This window comes from Coffea arabica, chromosome 2c (assembly GCF_036785885.1).
Source record: "Coffea arabica cultivar ET-39 chromosome 2c, Coffea Arabica ET-39 HiFi, whole genome shotgun sequence".
In the NCBI taxonomy this organism is placed as follows: domain Eukaryota; kingdom Viridiplantae; phylum Streptophyta; class Magnoliopsida; order Gentianales; family Rubiaceae; genus Coffea; species Coffea arabica.
Genome location: NC_092312.1, coordinates 57,105,152 through 57,119,913, shown reverse-complemented (window position 1 = coordinate 57,119,913; position 14,762 = coordinate 57,105,152).

Genomic DNA, 14,762 nt, shown 5'->3' with positions numbered 1-14,762 from the left:
GTGACAAGAAAAGAAATTTCCTCATAGTACTCCCTTACGTGTATTCACTCACTTTTGCGTTTACACTCAAGTAAGCACTCGATCGATCTCACCACTCTTTGAAGTCGTTGATCACAAACTTTGAGATAAATTGAATTTGCTCAAAATTGATCAAAAAGCCTTAACAATTCAATCAACACAGTGGCAATGGCTAGGAGTTTAAGATGATTGGATATGACTTGATGAGACTTGACTCAAATAGACTTGAAAATGACTCAAAAAGCTGGACGAAATTAGACAAGATTCGAAGAAATAAATGGCTAGAATTAATAAAACAATGACTCAGCAGAAATTTGGGAAACTTAGAACTTTACCCAATTGTACTTGACTGGAATTTGGAAGCTTAGTTTGATTGATTCTTGGATTCCTTTTTGAAAAGCAAGTTGCTGTTTGAAGAAGCTTTTCTAAGTGTATGTTGAAGCGGCTTAACAAATCAAGTTGGATAAGGATTTATATGACCAGATTTTGACGACAATCCTAATCAAATTAGGTTTTCGATTGCAAGCTACCTCTTGTTTCCAAACTCAAAGGATATTTCTTGATCCATTTGAAGTTCCTCCTTTTTTTCTCATGGATCACAACTGATTTTGTGATTGTCATCTCTTTTCCCTTTTTTTAGATCAAGAATTCAATAATAAACAGCCCGAATGTTCAAGTTCAAGATTCGAAACTAGAGATTCTAAGATTTTAAGATTTGGAAACCTTTGTATCAAGGTTTTCAAGAACCCAACTATGCAATCTAAGAACTTCAAGAAAATACTAAACCAACTACAAGACTCAAGAACAACAAGAGACAAATGCAAGTTATGCAATTTATTTAATTTTTTGATGAAAAGTACTGCTACTGTGATGCCTCCACTTCTCCCTAAGGCGAACCAAAGGGTATCGGCGGGATGCTTGCCTAACTCTCGCCAGGACTCAGTACGATTCCAGTTCAAACTTAAGGTATAATACCAAAAATGAATGTCGGAATAACGACAAGAAATCATTTTCATAGATCAATATTCAATCTCACATCACAAGTTCAAAATACATTCACTTTCCCAAAATATATAACTTCCAAAATATGTCTAGTCGAATACATTCGAAACCCTAATACAAAAGTGCCTCAAGTTGGCTTCCCCATCACTCCTTCCATTTCGGTTCCTGTTAAGGAAAACAAATCTAATGGTATGAGCTAAGTGAGGCCAAAAAAACATGCAAAACACATAGTTCAAGTAGCGATGGCATTTAAGCAAGAATTAAATCTATGACATTCAAATAATTTGCAATTTTCAATTAAATACATTTAATAAGGATACAAGAACTCTCAGGAGCTAAGTTCCACTTGCTTCGCTCAAATCTCGATCGAATACCTTCCCGTAATGACACTCCGTCAATCGAGTCGGCATTTAAGTCAATAGAATTCTGCTTACTTCACAGTTCCGTCCACCATACACCGCACTGGGCCCGAACTTCTATAAAAGGCACTACTACACGAGTAGGCCAAGCAAGATCTCTCAATAGATCAAGCTTACTGTTATCTCATGGTTCACCAAACTTCTCGACCAAGCCCTTGCTGGCTCGAGTAGCAAGGTCGGCCAATTGAGAGTTGGGCATCCCCCAGTTCAGTTATAAGTCGAGGAGATTCACTCCAACGACATGCAAACGGTTCAAATACAATTCAGTTACAAGAGTTCAGTTCAGTTGTTCAATCAGTTAAAAGAGAACGAGTGCGATAAAGTACACACTCGACTCAATAGTTATAAATCATTCAGTCCATAAGAAGCAATTCACATAATTGCAACAAATCATGCACTTGACACTCACCAATCAAACTAGGGAGTAAGTGCTCAAACAACTTTTAGGCGTCCACTTCGAGATCCTCTTGAAGGTCCCCTTGAGCGCCTGAGCAAATAATAATTGACTATCACATACTATTACTTACAAACCCCTTTGCTAACAAGGAAGATTGTACACTTGTACAATACTAAGAAAATGCCACGAAAGAGAGTCTTAATTATTCGTAAATCGAGGCTCAAAAGTGGGGTTTAGTAACACAAAGAAAATTGATTTCCTTCATGAAATCAAGTTTAAAACGGTCAATCAATATCAAAGAATAGGGAAGAGTTTCTAAAAACTCATTTCCTATCGAGTTGAAAATTTTCAGTTTTGCACATCAAATTCAAAAAAATCAGAACTTGCACTCAGTAGGTCTAAAATTGAAAAAATTTATACCATTGGAATCTTTGTTCAAAGTACTAAAAGTTCCTAGAAGACACATTTCTAAGATTCTAAATGGAAGACATTCAAATTTCAGCACAGATTGGCTGATTCAAGCACACCAAACAGTTCCAGTCATGTTTTTTAGCAAACTTTAGAAATTCGGCAAAATTCACAGAATGTGAACTAGCCTTTGAAATTTGTAACACGATGACAATTTCAATCAAGGTTTCAAACACAATAAACAGAACTAAATTTGAAGTTTTGAGCATCGACATATAGTAACTCAAAGTTGGTAAATTTTCACTACTAAACAGTGAATTTTCCAGATTTGAAAGTAAACTTTGGGACATCATTTGGGTATCAAAATGGTCTTTTAATAACACCAAATTTGGTACAATTCAACTTCCATATGAGGACTACTCCTCTATGAAATTTCACGTAAAAACTCGTACGGGAAGGTAGTTAACAAAACTACCAAAGTTTTAGAAATTCTTAAAGCAAATCTGTCTTCTTGCTTTCTTTTCCTTTTCAAACACTTTACACCATGAAATCAGTCCCATTTGGGTTCATTTGTGAAACCAAGAACCAAGAAATATTTCATAAGCAATTGATAGTTGGTTGACATCATAATTTCAAATTAACATTTCACAAACAACTAAACCAGCCGGCCAGCAAAAGGAAAAGCTTTCCAGTTTTCCAGTTTTGTCGCAGTTTGGAAATTGAACCATATCTCACTCAATACAACTTGAAATTGAGAATGGTTGGTGGTATTGGAAACTAGAATCATAAATATACATTTCATCAAACAAATTTTTTTCAAAATCAATTCATAAGTGAGAGAAAATAGAGCCACAAAATGCAGCTTCTACCTTTCTCTCGGATGGACCATCAGAACAAGACAGCAACTTTGCCGAATCACTACGGCTCACTCATTTCGAATTAGAAAGTGAATTTTATACCGTTGGAAAGCTACAAATGTATAATTTCAAATGCCACAAACGGCACTCAATTCCAACTTTTTTACAAAGAGTTATGTTCGATCAAAGTGGTGGTACTGTTCAGACTGCCAGAACACATTTTCCAGTTTTCTTCAAATTTCAAAATTTCAAGTTTTGTCCAACCAATTCAAATGATTTTCGGTAGAAACTTTCTACACACCATATACAACATTTATACATCAGTTTCACAGTCATTTGAGCATCAAAAATTCGAAATAAAGGCACGGCAAAAATAGGACAGATTTCGGTTAGTATCCATGCACAATTTTCATTCATCTTTCCTTCATTTTCTATCCATAATCAACTCATCTAAACACATAACAACCACAATCAAGCATTTACACCTCAAGCCCGCTACCTAGAGGTCACCACAAGACCGCTAGCCTAACATTTAAAGCAAGAAAGTAAACTCCTCAAGTCCGTTAGCCTAATCCATGTGTACGGTTCAAATGTATAAACAACCATAGATCTTGTATTAAATGAAGAGATGAGATGATTTGTTTGTTACCTCCTTAGCTCTTGAAGAACCAGAATTTTTCACCACTAAAACTCCCAAGAATCACCACAAGATGAAGTCCTCCACCGAGATTAAGTAAATCTCCAAGTAGTTTTGAGGTTGTGTGAAAGATTTGAAGTGAAATGGAAGCAAAAATTGAAGTGAAATGGAAAGAGCTCTTCTTCTTCTTCCTTGGAGTGTTTCAGCCGAGCTTGATGAGTGAGGAGAGAGAGTGTTGTGTGTTATGAAGCTTCTTGGAGAAGCTTGAGTGATTTGTGGCCCAAAATGGTGCAACAGTCAACTAGAAATAGTGTTCACGCGCACGCGTTTCGTATCCGTTTTCTCTCGGGTTTGTTTCACTTGTGCACTAAACCTCCAATATAATTCCTTTAATACTATAATTATTTACTCTTAGTAGTCTAGTATAAATCTTAAATTTTCACTTAGCCGTTCTGACGCGAAATGCGCAAACTTTCGATTCGCGGGGGATAAAGCAAAACTTAAAAGAAATTCTTGTAACGATAATATAACTAACTAATACTAGGGCAATTAATCATAAAAATAATTATTTTAAAAATAAAAACATCAGTCCTCACAGCTACAGTACTTCGGATGAACAGTACTGCTACAATGACATGAACAATAATGCTACAGGACTATGAATAGTAACGGTTTTTTTTTGACTCAACAAATCACACAAACAAGAAATAGGTTACAGCTCAAACAAGAATTGACACAACAAGGAACCAAGGGACAATTAGAAACAAACGATACAAATAGAATTATGGAGATTCAAACCCTAAAAGTGGGAACCTTTTTTTTGAATTATGTAGGGTTTGGTAGAAGAACAAAGAGGAAAATAAGAAAAAATAAGGATATTAACCTGCATCAAGAGTCAAAACTCTGATACCAACTGATGCGAACCTAAACCCCAAACTCCCGTTCTCAAATAAACGAATTGTGCAAGCAGCGAAAGGATCTATTTTTATCAGGTTATGGACACAATAGATGGATTCTAAACCAATCATGAGCAGTTCGAGATTGTTTAAAAAGGTAGTAGGGCACCACAATTCAACACGATCTTCAATTGATAAGCCAAACTTGAACAAAGGAGACTCAACTCACTTTGTATCAAGGGATGTTCCCAAGGAACAAAAAAAAAGATGAAACTCTCAATTTTCATTCATATTTGTCTAACTAAAGAAAACGACATAAGTTTGGTTATTTATAGCCTTTCAAGAATCAAAACCCTAAACCTATTTGGGAAAACATAAGTTTCTTAGCAAGACACAATTTTCTAAACCTTAATAATACTAATATTTATGTCTTGATATTCTAAATATACTTTAATAGGGTTACAAGGACCAATTGGACGCAATGTAATAGAAAACAATTTAAAACTACAAAAATCACTAAAAATTGAAAAATTTGGTCCGACAGGCAACCACAAACGATTTCTCTATGGACCCCTCCTCGGTTTGTTGGCAGAGAGATTGACAGGCAAACGAAACAAATCTGTCGGGTAACCGCAGGCGGATTGCTTCCGCGGTATAGCAGCAATGAGTTTTTCCTATATTTTTCTTCGACCATGATCCATGTTGCACTTTCCCAACATAATTCCTGGTTTAGCAATAATAAGTATTTTCCTATATTTTTCTTTGACCATGATCCATACTACACCTTCCCAACATAATTCCTATTTTATTTAATCATCTTTAACGATATGCTTCTCGGTCAACACGTTCCGAGACTCGTAGCACGATTGCCTAAGGATCTAGCGAGATTGTCTAATGCTTGGATTGCGGGACCCAAAACCAAAATGGACGACACGAATTGATTGAAGGTGGTAGAACGACGACTCCAATCGAGGTGAATACTCAAGTGGATAGGTCAGATGAACAATCAAGGACAAGCAAGAGATTGCTCAAGAACCCTTGCCAAAAGCAAGTAGACGATCGAGTTTCTCACACTAGAGAGAATCGAAAACAATGAAATTTTATTGATAAAACGTCTAACCTTCAACCGTACAAAAGGAGCCTTTTTATAGGCTAGGAACCTTGGGGTCTAATCCATCTTGGTCAAGGATTGGCAGCCCATCTATTTAATCTAGAAAAGGAAATTCGGATCACACTTTGGCAAAAGTGGGCCGACTTGCACAACCAAATGAAACTACTAATTAAACTAGCAATTCAACTAATGACTCGATAAACCCAACTAACAACAGCTAATACTACTACCAATCGGGCTAAGACGCATTATGGGCATGCATGGCCGAAACTTGATGCTTCATGATGCTTGCTTCATGGGTTTGGATCAATGTGTAGACAACTCGCTTAGCAACTTCCAAGCCTTCAATGTCTCTATGAAAGCCTTGAGTCAAGGCCGCCATCTGTGCGCACATCATTTAAGGTCTTTTGTCTGTATTTAACCTTGAAATAACCCTCGGAAAACCCCCATTGATGCTTTGTTCTTCCATAATCCATTTCTTTAATGAATTTAAGTACTTCAAATGATCACAAACTAGAACTCTACATCTTACACTCCTGAAGATAGCGCACGGATTCATATCATTTTCACATATAAGCATATGTTAAACTCACCATAATAATTTCTTATCAAGCTACTAAGATTTTCATGGAGTATACATAATACTTCTTCTTTATCATATAAAGAGGCATATAGCATAATTTTTAACAAAGAAATCCACCAAAATTCTCATATAAAACTGGTAAACTATTGACCTAACCAAACACATAAAGTTGAAAATTTTCCAGTAGCAAACTATTAAAAAAACAACTTGAAAACAACTAAAATCCTCCATAAAATTCCTCCCTTTTTGCTCCTATTACCCATACATCAAGTATAAGAAGAGAAAATTAGGTTTTCTAGTAATATTTTACCTCCTTCCACACAAGACTAAGGTTGGAAATGAAACAAGAAGTCTTTCCTCCAAGAACTCCTCCAAGAACTCACTTGCAAACTTAATTCACAAGATTAAGGAGTGAAGTTGATTTGAACAAAGAAAGCAAGACTAGATATTGGTTTTTTTTCTCTCTTTTTCTCTTTCTCAATTTCGGCCAAGGCTAGAAGAAAAGAAGAAGAAATGGTGATGAAATAAAAGCTTAGTTTGTGATAAGTATAAAACTTAGTCTTGGTCAAGGTTGGTTAGATGAGTGACAAACGACAAGACTACAACTCAAGTCTACCAAATTGTCTCTAATGCACCCAAACCACCTTACTCTTTTTCGCTCCGTAACGATCAGTTCAAGGGCAAATTTGGACAATTTAATTAATTGAGTTTCATACTCGGGTTCACTTAGGGTTCCTTGACGTAGTCTTATAAAGCCATCTTCTCTCTTTCCTGGACTAGGGGTGGGAAAAATTTCTCATTAAATTCTCTTGCAAAGTTTATCCAAATTCATGGGGTTTGCTCTCTTTCCCACATAACTCTGATAACGTTCCACCATGCTCGCGCCGGTCGCTCAAATTGGAATATGGTAAACGTCACATGCCTCTCCTCTATATATTTCAAAGCCGCAAAAATGTTAATCATCTTCTCTAGCCAATTCTTAGCTACTTCTGGGTCAAGTCCTCCGTAGGTAGAGAGAAATTTTGAAAGCACTTTAAGGCGTTATCTTCTCCTACCTTAGGGTCCCTAGATTGGTTTACAGACGCTTGACCCTATTGATGTACTAAATGCTCTAAGTGATCTATCATTCACTGTATGGCCGTGGCTACTTGATCTCTTACTTTGGCCCTCGGTTCACAATTTTGATTAGCCGCAGATTCTCTCTCCTCCTCTTGTTCCTGCTGTTACCTGGGTCTATGCCTGTGACGTCATCTACCATCCATACCTCTCACAATAGGACTATATAAACATAAGTAATAATGAATTTACAAACCACAAAGGCAATAATAACCAACTACAATTATTAGATATATCACAACAAGTCATGAGCCTGTTCACAAAGCAAGACCAGTCATGAAACAAAATCAAGTATAGTACATATTGACGTAAACATGTTGTGACAGCCCCACCTCACCCTAAGACGAACCAAAGGGTTCGGCGGACCGTCTGCCCAGCTCTCGCCGGGACTCAGTCGAACCGTTAAAAGAATAAAAAACGTTCAAGAAGGTAATAGCGCGCTCAAACGATTCAAAGTCGCCAAATAGCAAAACGAAAATCAACACAAAAAAATGAATAGTGGTTGCTACATCACCACCCCGCCAGGAGCCCAATGAGTACAGATATGGCCATATGACTCGGGAAAACATTTCCAATCCAAATAGGATACATGAACAGGGTAACAGTTTTATACACATACGTTTGTAATTTACGGAACAAAAGAAGATAATTAGATCAAAATACATTTAGGGTTTTTCCACTATCGAGGAGCTTTACAAAAATATAATAAAACTAGCTCGACTCGTGCGTCAAAACATCTTAGCCCCGAAAGTGGTTCCCTGTAAAGAAAACAAAGAGAACGGGAAAGGGTGAGCATACGCTCAATGAGGTACCAAAATAATAGCAAATAAAAAACATGGAACTTTATATTCAATTAATCACATATGTGCATCAACTAAAGAAGTGAACAAACACCATAGACAGAAAGGATACGGGTGGCTCTCAGGAGCCAAATTCTCATTTGCTTCACCGAAACTTGATCGAAATAACTGTTGACACTCCGTCAACTTTACAGAAGTAACCAATACCGTAGACGCCACTTTCTTCGATTCCTTCCACCTCACATACCCCCACCGGGCCCGAAATCCAATCAGATCAGAAATGGTAATACTCGAGTATACTGGAATCAAGGGTCTCAATACCCAAAGATCCCAAAACAGACTACCGTGGTTCGTTATCTAATCGACCAGACCCTTGCCGGCCCGACTCGAGTAACTGGCCACAGGTGTTGAGCTCAGAGGTCACAGAAAGGTCGTTGGATACAAGCTTCCAAATGACGTCAGAACAGATACAGATACAGATACCAGATACAGATAGCAGATTCCGATACGCACTCAAAATTGGCATATGAACAGACAAGAGAACGAGTGTGATAAAGTACACCCTCGCCTCCATTTTATCAAAACAGTATTTGGCTCCAACAGTCATAAATCAAGTATTTCAGATATTCAGATATTTCACATAACGGGTAGCAGGTAGTGGAACACTCACCGGTTCAAGTACAGATATTTCAAAAGTTTTCACTTCAGATTGGCTTTAATCGCCAAGAAACCCTAAAAAAACCAAAGTAAAATAATTGAAGGTTCCACTTCCAAAATCGAGTATACAGAATGCACATGTGAGACTCGACAACCAGTCGTAGGCCTCGCCAAATAATTACTAATGCAAGGGTGCAAAACATGATTTTAAGGTAACATGAAGATCTAGGCTCAAGCAACCCAAAAGCCTTTCATTTCTACCAAAAGGGCAATTCAAACTTAAAGGAACCAAACGGCCTCGAAAATTGGACAGCATTTTCCCTAAATTTGCTTACTTTTCCAGCCATCATGGCTTCATTATTTTCCTCAACCAGTCCTAAAGTCACCCACAACATAAGTTCATTCAATAACCGTTTAGTAAGCTCCAAGTAGTACAAGTACAATTCAAGCTAGGGAAAAGTCCGGAAAGGAAAGTCAAGCCCTAAAATATTCAAATAAGCACAATAAAACTCAATTACAAGTCATAAACCAATTCCAAATACCACCAAAATAGGGCTCCATAAGCATACATAAGCATTAGAGGAAACCAGAAAAATCCGGAAATGGAGTTAAGCGTTAACCCAAAAAAAAATAGTTTTTGACATCATTGTACGGTTTTAGTACCAAAGGCACTATAATTATCAGATGGAGGTACAAGATACACCGTTTTGAAGCTAAGAGATAGGTCTACAATATTTCAGAAGGTCACTAAGCCCAGTTTCGAGTCTAACCAGGTCAAAAATGCAATAGACGACACCAGAACAGCAAAAACAGGTTCACAAATCGCATTCTAGTGCAAACATCATAAATCAGGCTACCTAAGTCCAAATCCAGTAATTCCAAAGCCATCCGAAAGCTAAGAAACAGGGATACAATTCATCAGAAGACCTCAACAACTAATTCCGAAGCATTCCCAACCAAAATAACCCATTACAGAAGCAATTCTCAAATTCGGGTAAAACCAGGGCAGCAAAGGTAATTCCATCTTTTCTCAAGCTATGCTACTCCGATTGACCTGAAATTTTGTAGATACCTCTAAAATATGATTCCCTACAACTTTTATGTTTTAACCCAAGGCCAATTCGGCCTCTAACTATGAGCTACAAAACCGGACAGAATGTAGGAACATGAACCCTAGTTTTCCAATTATCCTTCCAAAACAGAAATTTCCAACAATTAACCACTTTTTCCACCTTCTAGCTTCCTTAAATATCATTTCCAATCATCATACAAAGCCACACCATATGAATCATATTAAATCAGAAAAATTCATGAACAAAAGAAAATCCATCAATCTCACCCATAGGTCATGAAATCATGCACAAAATGCATTGCTCTACCACTAGAAATCCTTAATTGATCATTATTAGCATGAGAGGGAAGATATTTAACACTTCACCTTTGCAACTCCAAGAAACAAGACAACTAGAGCTTGTTCTTCACAAATGGCTCCACTCAATACCTTAAACTAGCTTAGCAACTCACTTTTGTGGAGAAATTTTGGAATTTAACCGGTAGGTTTGCAAGATTCAAGCTAGAAATGAAGGAAAATTGAGGACACTTTCTCTCTATTTATCTCCTCCATGGCCGGCCAAGAGCAAGGGAAAATGAAGCTCATTTTGGTCAATTTTTGGTATTTAGTAAAGTTGGTGAATAGTGATCAAATCCAAGGTCCAATGAAAACGCGACACCTAGCGTCTCTTTTGGTTTTCAATTATCCTTTTGTCTCTCTAATACCAATCCACTTGGGTAACCTCTAATTATCTCTTAGCACCCGATAATTTAAACCCAGTATCCGAAACTTAACCTAGTTGACCGAATTTTTCCGAACTTTTCACCCTAGTGGGTCCCACGTCCGATATATACTCTTAATTTCTCAAAAGCTAACCGATACTAGAAAAATCATTTTAAAACTATATTTACTCATAAAATTTATTTTTAAAAATGTTTGAATAAAGAAAATGTGGAAAAACGTGCAATTAAAAGTAATTAAGACCTAGAAATTAAGAAAATCACGGGTCCTCACACTCTCTCCCCCTTAAAGAAATTTCGCCCTCGAAATTTTCTTATCAAAGGAATCTATCAAAACCTAAGGTACCCAACGGACCATACCTTCTCCGTCCTCAGACGAGTCAGGATCCTGATGGTGTTTTAAAGAGTACATGTGAGGCCCCAGTCCGTTCGTAAGTCGATATTAGGGTTATTTGATATTCGGTATGGAAAAAATTTGGGTTTTATGGCTAGGAAGGAAACCCTAATCATTTTTCTAGGGTTTAACCACTTGAATAGCATGTTTTCTGCGTTTTCTGGCTTAGAAATATTTTCTTGGTGGATTTTATGAGCAATTATAGTTTTTAGATAATTTGGAGAGTTTTTGAAAAATTAAGAATATATATTGGACGTGGGACCCACTAGTGCGAAAAGTTCGGAAAAATTCGGCCAATAAGGTTAAGTTTCGGATACTGTGTGAAATTTATCGGGTGTTAAAAGATAAGTAGAGAGTGAGATTTGATTGATATGAGAGGAAAAAGAAGTGATAAGATTGCATTAATGAGGTGACAAGTGTCACCCTCTTATTGGTTTTACTTTAAGATTTACTATTCCAATTTTTGACTTTTTTTGACCAAAGGATAAATATCTTAAAAATTGCCCAAAAATCACCATTTCTTACCTTTGGATGGCCGGCCCTCTCTAGCAAGAAGAAAGACAAAAATCTTCAACATCTTGGCAAATTCCTAGCTCAAATCATCCAAACTACTTGCTTAAATTAGTTTTTACTCCATAAAATCCTTCTACTTGGTGTTAGTGAGTGTTTTGGTGAAGCTTTTTGGAGAACTTAAGGTGTCCAACATCTTCCTCTCTCTTGTTTACTTGGTAAGTGGTGATTGACTACTCTCCTATACCTTATGAAGCTTAAGTTATGCTTATTAGTGATTAAAGTGCTGAAATTTCTGGTTTTTATCTGGGTTTGAAGTGATTTGGTGAAGTTTTTATTTTATTGATGATTTTTCTGGTTTATTTGGATTATGGTGCTGTGGTTGTTTATGATGGTTGATAATGAGGGGTTATGACTCTAGTGGATGTAAATGAATGATAATTGCAACCAAGTTTGGGTTTGAATTGAAGTTGAGAAAGTTAGGGTTTCATGACCCCTATTTCTGTCCGGTTTTGGATCATAGGGTTAGAGGCCGAATTGGACTTTGCTCAAAACATGAAAGTTGTAGGTATTGATGAGTTTGAAGTGCCTGCAAAATTTCAGGTCATTTGGATTAGTGTAGAGTGAGATATGTCGATTTTACTGTTGCTGTTCTGGGTTGATCAGAATGCGAAAACTGCACTTGTAATTGGCCATTTTGACTGGAATTGCTTTGGTTTTAGATGTTGGTGTCTTCTGATGAAATATAGAGGAATGTCTTAGCTGCCATTTTCCTTTGGAATCAATGCATTTGGACTTGTATAGACTGAGTTGGGCTCATTACAGCATTATGTGATTTGCAAACCTGTTTTGGTAATTCTGGTTTCGTATTTTGCATATTTGACCCAGTTGTGCTAGGATTTGGACTGAGTGGCCTTCTACCTTGTTGTATCCCTATTTCTTAGCTTCGAAACGGTGGGTCTTACACCCCCATCCGATAACCGTAATGAATTTGGTGCCATTACCGCATATTGAGGTCAAATACGGTTTGTGATCCTGTTTTGCGAGTCTGGTATAGTGTCTTGCATTTTTGACCTTGTTACATTCCAAATTGGACAAAGTTTCCTTCTTCAACATTGTAGCCCCTTAAGTCCTGGATATCCCTGTAAATTTTCAGGTTAAACGGATTAGTATATCTTGAGCTATAAACGAAATACTCAGACCTGTTTTGACCATCAAATTCTGTTACGTTTTTGGAAAGTTTATGACTGGAACTTTGGCTTCACATTTGACTGGGTTACAAGCTGTTTGGGCTTGCGACCAAAACACCAAACTTATATCCTTATATCAGAGCTTTCTAACGCCCTTGGAATTTCATGAATCGGATTTATAAAACCTGAGATATAGCCGAGCAAATAAGGCCTGGCCGTGAAGATGACCATTTTCTGGTCAGATCTGTTTTGGTCCTGATGACCAACTTCCGTTCCGAATTTCGATTGCCGACCTTCATGAAAGTTGTTCCATTTGGAATGAACTATCTAACTTCTAATTTTCAGCTCTTTTGACCATGTGTAGCATAGAAAACAGTTCGCACTCAAAACTGACCATTTGTGCATTGGCCAGATTTCGTAAGTGATTGTGTTTGGTTCATTTGGGACTGAAGCCTCCAGTTTCAGTTCTGGATGTCTTCATAACAGTTGTTTTTCATCCTTTAAGCTTCGATTTGGCATCTCATACGCCTTAATCCGATATTCGTAACTCAACTTATGAGTAAACTAGAAATGAGTGTCAAATCTGCCGTTTCCGCTAACGGCCGTTTCCGTTTCCGTCCGTCATATTTATGTGCGCGCGTGTCGTTTTTGCCGTTTTGCTTGTTTTAGGCACGATAGTAGCCGTTTACGATATTATGTGACACAATCTTCTATTTCAGACGGTGGTGAGCTGGGCGGAACTGGTGGGGCCCACTACTAGCTGTTCGTTTCGATCCGACTTCGTACTTTTGTTATTTCAGTTTCTGAGTAAGTATTCAGGCCAGTTTGGTATGTTTTCTTTGCTATGTGTTTGAGATATGTGAAAAGGGTACTTAGGCGAGGGTGTACTTTATCGCACTCGACCTAAACCCTAATTTGAATGTATAATTGTACTTGGCATATGTATATGAACCTTTTGGAACCAAAACCCTTGAGCTTGTGGCTCGGGGCGACTTTCGAGTAAAGTGTGTGAAGTTTGCAAAGTTTGTGAGTTCGTGGGCCCGATCTAAGACCTGTTTGGACTATTCGAGCCGGTTAGGGCTTGGTCGAAATCAGTCCAACTTAGTCTGAGGTCACCAAGTTTGTAGGTTCATGTTATGAACCAATTTTGTGAATCCGGTTCACCGAGAAGGTGACCAAGTTTGTGACCCGAGCTTGTGCCTCAAGCTCAAGTTTGTGATTTCGTTCGCCCGAGCAAGTTTGTGAGGTGACTGGCCAGTGAGGGTGATAAGGTGTCGGTGGGTGTACAAGTGAAGTTCTACGGACTATTATTTGCGGTCGACGGAGTGTCGGCAGGAGATCATACATGGCACATGAATTGGCTTTGGAGCCACCCGTATCCTTATTATATGATGTTGTTCTTTTCTGCTTTTGCTTTACTCTTATTGTGTAATTGTTGCTACGTGAATTTATGCTTTCGCCCCTGTTTACTTACTAAGCATATAGCTTACCCCTTTCCTTTGGTTTTCCTTAGCAGGGGCCGACGCGGGGACTTTTGGCTCGTACACTAGTATAGTTAGATTGGCTTGTAATAGTTGAACCGTTAGAATATTTGTTTTTGTTTTGGTAGTTTGTATAAGAACCCTTCTTAGGGTCTATCTTCTGCTGGTGGTGGTTATAGTGTATTAGAGTGGTTTGACTCGAGACTTTTGAAGATATAAATATAACTTTTGGGATTGTATATATTGTATATAGTGATCTTTCGATTTATCTAGTTTTATTGCTTTAAGTTTTGAGTCCTGGCGCGAGCTAGGCAGGCGGCCCGCCGATACCCTTGGGTTCGCCCTTGGGAGAAGTGGGGTCGTCACAGTACACCTGAGCCGGTACCTTGGATCCAGTCCTTTCCTTTTCCGACAGTCCAGGGTTAGTCTTAATGGGTTGCGGGGTCCCTTTTCCTTTTCGCAATCGAACGGGGCAGTCAGCAATCTGATGATCAG